Genomic DNA, 6,512 nt, shown 5'->3' on the forward strand with positions numbered 1-6,512 from the left:
AAGTGCCTTTTAGCAGGTGATGGGCATTGCACTGTGGCTAAGCCAATCCGCAGAGACTAAGATAGCAAAGGCGGATCAGCCGAGGCTAGTCAGCAGATTTCTGGGCAGAGCAGAGCAGATGTGAGAAAATAGAAACTTAACTTGAGATAAAAACTTAACTTGAGTTAGTACCTAAGATGGTGTTAGACCATAGGGTGGTCAGCAGATGGCATCAGAGACCAAGATGGCCGACACACTGCCGGTGCCATAAGCAGTTTCCTACAGGTCCCCCCTTTTTTATTATTTTCAAAAAGATGGAGACTGCGACAACAGCCTATCTCAAGGGGACTATGCCTGTCTTAGGTCGGGACACCACAAAGTAGGCAACCTGAAACCTTACCCGTCATGGAGGTTCAAGGCAGCATGAGGCCAGGCCTCCATCTTAGGTGGTAGATTGCTCAGACTAAGGTGTCCAGTTGCCCATCATTGGCTACCCAGTCCTGCACTTTGGGATGTGCAGATGGAGTTTTTTTTTTATAGGTATTCGTTGCCATCGCAACTTGCTGTGGCCAGTCTAAAATAGTGGACCTGAAAGGGCTGCATTTTTATGGCATTTTAGTTATTGTTCCAAGAAGGCCATCACTTTATTGAAGAGGATAGGTCCTAGAGAAATTAGTATTAGTAAGCCAAGCAAAGGTCCTAGAAGTGGGAGAAAACAAGGCAATAGTCTGTTAAACCCGCTCCACAGAGGGGTCTCAGCCAGTTCTCTTCTTCTTTTCATCAGATCTTCTTGCAATTTTTAAATTTTATCTCTGATGATGCCAGATTTGTTGGCATAGAAGCAACAGCATTCCTGTAAAGCCAAGCATATTCCCCCATGCTCTGCAGTTAATAAATTTAATCCCCTTCGGTTTTGAAGGACTACCTCGGCAAGGGAGTCTAATTGATCTTGAATATCCTGAATAGTGCCTGATAAAGTTTGCACATCCTCAGTTAACTGTTTAGATAATTCAGTATACTGAGTGATAGAAACCCCTAAACCAGCAGACCCAGTACCTAAAGCTCCAAGAATACCTATCATAGCTAGGAGGGGAAGCATCTGCACGGCCCTTTTGTGGCAGCCAGCAATAAGGTCTAGTCTGGGGATAGGCTCTGGCTCCTCCCCGTCAATGATATCAATGTTAGGAAGGAGTATACCAAAGACACACAATCCAGTCCAGTTGTGGGAGTGTAGAATAAGCAAGGTTACTGCCGCATATGAATACAGTGCCGTTAGCGGTCAGAGGGGATCAGAGATATGGACTGTCTCCTGACAACCGATAGAGAGCACGCCGAGATCTATCTCATTACTATCATTAGAAGATGGCGAGGAGAAACAAAGAGTGCTGTTTTCAAACTTAGACAGTACTCAAAAAGGTATGGAGATACTACAAGAGCTAGAGAGGTTACCATAGGTATTATTGCGTGGTGGCAAGGCAAGGGGCAGGGGGCCTCCCATTCATAGGCAAAGCCAGCAATCAGAAGCTAAATCTGGCTTGGAGATATTAAGTAACTTCCAAGTAGCAGTTAAAATATCCAAAGTTTGAGGGTATAGATTTATATCTTGGGTTTTTACTTTAGCTGACAGGTGATAATGGAGCTGAGGATACAAGTAATCAATCATTATTTGTAATTTTTCTTGACTACGAGCTCTCTGGCCTGATCTTGTGGACCTCCTCCATCTGATATGTGTATTGGAGGTGTAGGTGGCCAGAACACCTCCTTCCCTATTCTGGCGTCGCTACCACCACAGTTGCTTAGTTGGAGCTTAGAGTTGCCTAAGCCTTCAGGCGGCTTAAACATTAAATCTGTGCGAGCCAATTTAGTAAAATAGGAAGTTTTGTTATTACTTTTGTCTATACACTGCAAATATGCTGTATAGCATTGGGCATTGATAGAGGGATATATTGTGGTACAATTACATTTTGGTAATACCCCATTAATGGGAAATTTTAGGTCAGGAGGCTTCAAGCAAACCCATCTTTGATAAAACCCTGCCTCGGAGGCATGATCAACTAATAGGTAGGCTACCTTCTCACCACAATTTCGCTGCAATGTGTACGTTCCCGTCAAGGGTGTGGCTTCAAATTCTTCATAGCAGTTGCAGGCACCGGCATAGATTTTGTTTACGAGCTTTTTGATAGCCTGTGAGTCATCCCAGCCACCATAAGAGCCTTTCAGAAGTAAACCCAAGATGATAAGTATGCAGGGTATTATTCGTGATGAAGCCATCTTTGATTACAGTGCTATTGGCCTGCTCTTAGAAAGGAAGACAAAGCAACGTAGCAATGCACCCTACTGTGCACAAATATGCTACAGCGATCAAAATTCTTTCTAATGGATTCCAATCCTTAGGGGGCAACTGTCACTACTCTGGCTGCAAACAGCAGGGCTAGGAAACCAATCGGCAGTAAGAGCCAGCAATTCATGTGATAATATTAGAACAGGATCTGGTCCATGCCATGTATTATTTAATGGGTCTTTCCAGAGGACCGTGGCAAACTGTGTTTTCGATTCTGTGTGCCAGAATCATTTTGCAGGAGAACGTCCATCTTGATCCAAACTTAAAAAATTTAAAATAATAAAAGAGAATGTGATATTAAGTTTCTGGGTGATCTTTTAGTGAAGTACCACTCCCCCTTTTTTATTTTTTCAATGGTGTTTTTCAAGGATAAAGTTGTTCGTTCTACTATTCCTTTTCTTTGTGGGTTATATGGTATGCCTGTGGCATGTTTGATTTGAAGTGGTTGGCAAAATTTTTTGAGCATTTGACTTGTGTATCCAGGACTGTTATTAGTTTTCATATGCTGTGGGGTCCTTAAGGTAGCCATGGCTGCTAACATGTGTGCAGTAATTTGTTTCCCTGCTTCACCAGTCTGGGGCGTAGCAAATATAAATTCACTAAAGGTATCTATACTAACATGCACATATTTAAGATTGCCAAATTCTGCGGTGTGCGTTATATCTATTTGCCATAATTCATTGGGCAGTAAACCTCGGGGGTTAACCCCTAAATGTGGTGTAGGCAGATGTGTGATGCAGCCTGGACACTGTTTAACTATTTGGCGAGCTTGCTCTTTGGTGATATGAAACATTAGCCTTAAGGTGCGAGCATTGAGATGATGCAATTTATGAGCTTCTATAGCCTTTGCGACTAGGCCAGGTAATTGGTTGCTGAGGACAATGTTTGCACAGTATGCGATATGTGCAGCTTGATTAGCTAGTTGGTTTCCCAAGGACAGTGGCCCATGGAAATTAGTATGAGCTCTAAGGTGGCCAATAAAGAATTGTTGGGTTCAACTTCTGGAGAAGATGGCGGTTTAGTAAGACGTGTGGGTCTTAGTTCCTCCTCCAGAACAGCAACTAAAGAAACAGAAACAATACGAAACAGCTCCTGGGGCCACGACAGAGACCAAAAAGACAGCGTACCCCATTCTGGAATGGCTGAACGGGCAGGGAGAATCCACTGTGGTGAGATACCCGAGGGGCGCGCGTTTTCCCAGCCGGGGTGGCTGGTGACTGGGGTCCCCTCCACGCACGTGGCTCCCCGGTCTGAGTGGGTACGTTGGATAGCAGGGCCCTCCTGCCACGCTTGGCATCTTGGACCAGCTGGGCAATTTGAACTGGCACTCCCCCAAGCCACAGCGGCCGGCGACCCCCCCTCCATGCGCGGTTTCCCGGGCCAACTGTGAGATTCGGATTGGCAAGTTAAAGGAGCCACAGCATCTTTTACTGGTGGGACCCGCAGACAAACGAGCGCCACGAGCACCACCTACTGGGTAGGAAAAGAAAAACAGAGCCCAGAGATTTCACAGAAAAACCTTTCAACCAGCCAGGTCCCACACCCAGGGAAATCTGATCAAATGCCCAGACACCAGCAGAAAATAATGGATGACGCTCGGAAAATTGAAGATATGGTCCAGTCAAAGGAACAAATCAATAGTTCAAATGAGATGCAGGAGCTGAGACAACTAATGCTGAATATACAAACAGAAATGGAAAAACTCTTCAAAAACCAAATCAATAAATTGAGGGAGGACATGAAGAAGACATGGGCTGAACAAAAAGAAGAAATAGAAAATCTGAAAAAACAAATCACAGAACTTATGGGAGTGAAGGACAAAGAAGAAAAAATGGAAAAAACAATGGATACCTACAATGGTAGATCTAAAGAGACAGAAACTACAATTAGTGAACTGGAGGATGGAACATCTGAATTCCAAAAAGAAACAGAAACTATAGGGAAAAGAATGGAAAAACTTGAGCAGGGGATCAGGGAACTGAATGACAATATGAAGCACACAAATATACGTGTTGTGGGTGTCCCAGAAGGAGAAGAGAAAGGAAAAGGAGGAGAAAAACTAATGGAAGAAATTATCACTGAAAATTTCCCAACTCTTATGAAAGACCTAAATTTACAGATCCAAGAAGTGCAGCACACCCCAAAGAGAATAGACCCAAATAGGCGTTCTCCAAGACACTTACTAATTAGAATGTCAGAGGTCAAAGAGAAAGAGAGGATCTTGAAAGCAGCAAGAGAAAAACAATCTGTCACATACAAGGGAAACCCAATAAGACTATGTGTAGATTTCTCAGCAGAAACCATGGAAGCTAGAAGACAGTGGGATGATATATTTAAATTACTAAAAGAGAAAAACTGCCAACCAAGACTTCTATATCCAGCAAAATTATCCTTTAAAAATGAAGGAGAAATTAAAACATTTATAGACAAAAAGTCACTGAGAGAATTTGTGACCAAGAGACCAGCTCTGCAAGAAATACTAAAGGGAGCACTAGAATCAGATATGAAAAGACAGAAGAGAGAGGTATGGAGTAAAGTGTAGAAAGAAGGAAAATCAGATATGATATATATAATACAAAAGCCAAAATGGTAGAGGAAAATATTATCCAAACAGTAATAACACTAAAAGTTAATGGACTGAATTTCCCAATCAAAAGACATAGACTGGCAGAATGGATTACGACCCAGCAATACCACTGCTAGGTATCTACTCAAAGGACTTAAGGGCAAAGACACAGATGGACATTTGCACACCAGTGTTTATAGCAGCATTATCTACAATTGCAAAGAGATGGAAACAGCCAAAATGTCCATCAACAGACTAGTGGCTAAACAAACTGTGGCGTATACCTATGATGGAATATTATGCAGCTTTAAGACAGACTAAAGTTATGAAGCATGTAATAACATGGATGGACCTAGAGAACATTATGCTGAGTGAGTCTAGCCAAAAACTAAAGGACAAATACTGTATGGTCCCACTGATGTGAACCGACATTCGAGAATCAGCTTGGAATATATCATTGGTAACGGAGACCAGCAGGAGCTAGAAACAGGGTAAGATAATGGGTAATTGGAGCTGAAGGGATACAGACTGTGCAACAGGATTAGATACAAAAACTCAAAAATGGACAGCACAATAATACCTAAGTGTAATGTAACTATGTTGGAACACTGAATGAAGCTGCACCTGAAATATAGTTTTTTGTTTGCTTGTTTGTTTGTTTGTTTGTATCTTTTGTTTTTGTTTTTTTTCTTTTTCCTTTATATATATATATTTTTATTAGTATTATTATTTTAATTCTCTTCTCTATATTAACATTCTATATCTTTTTCTGATGTTTTGCTAGTTCTTTTCCTAAATCGATGCAAATGTACTAAGAAATGATGATCATACATCTATGTGATGATACTAAGAATTACTGAGTGCATGTGTGTCCGCGACTTCTCGCTCAGCTTCTGGTCCCCGGCCGGTGGAGGGAACAGGAGGGAGAGAGAGACAGACGCAGACAAATCCGCGCTGGTGAGAAACACAGATCCAAGACACGTAGCAGTTGTAAGCACAGACCTTTACTGGAGTTAAGCTTGCATTCTCTGTTACAGGTTCCGCGCGGGCTAAAATATCCCGCGGGGGGACAACCTCTATGCGGCCGTCAGGCACGGCTCCCTGTGGGTCGTCTCCACCCACCCTGTCCGGGTAACCTCTTATATACTGTGCCCAAACCCAATGGGCTAACGCCACGTATACAAGGGTGATTGGTAGACAGGGTTGACGGGCGCGTACGTCATACGCGGAGGCAGGACGCGGGCGCCATCTTGGCTCACTCGATGGGCGGGGGGAACTCTAGAGCAGGCTGCAGCGTGTCCACTAGGCCCAACCCGGAAAGCGGCTCTCTACATCTCCCCCTTTTTGTTTTTATAAGAGGCATGGTCCGTAGACCGTATTCTTGTACCCAGTGTCTCTATTGATGATGGTGCTCCCGTGGGCCTGAGTGGCTCACAACATAGTTTGGTGCTTTGGGGAGTCTGGACTAGGCTCGCGTCATCACACGACGGAGCCTCTGGCACCGACCAGAATGCTCACCTCATATAGAGACCGGAGAGTCCGTGAACTGGATACCACGTGACTCCTCCCTGCAGTGCTTCGCCTCGCAACTGGGTCAAGCGGGGATTATGAGAGCGACAGCCAGGG

Source organism: Tamandua tetradactyla, chromosome 16 (assembly GCF_023851605.1).
Source record: "Tamandua tetradactyla isolate mTamTet1 chromosome 16, mTamTet1.pri, whole genome shotgun sequence".
NCBI classification, from domain to species: Eukaryota; Metazoa; Chordata; class Mammalia; order Pilosa; family Myrmecophagidae; genus Tamandua; species Tamandua tetradactyla.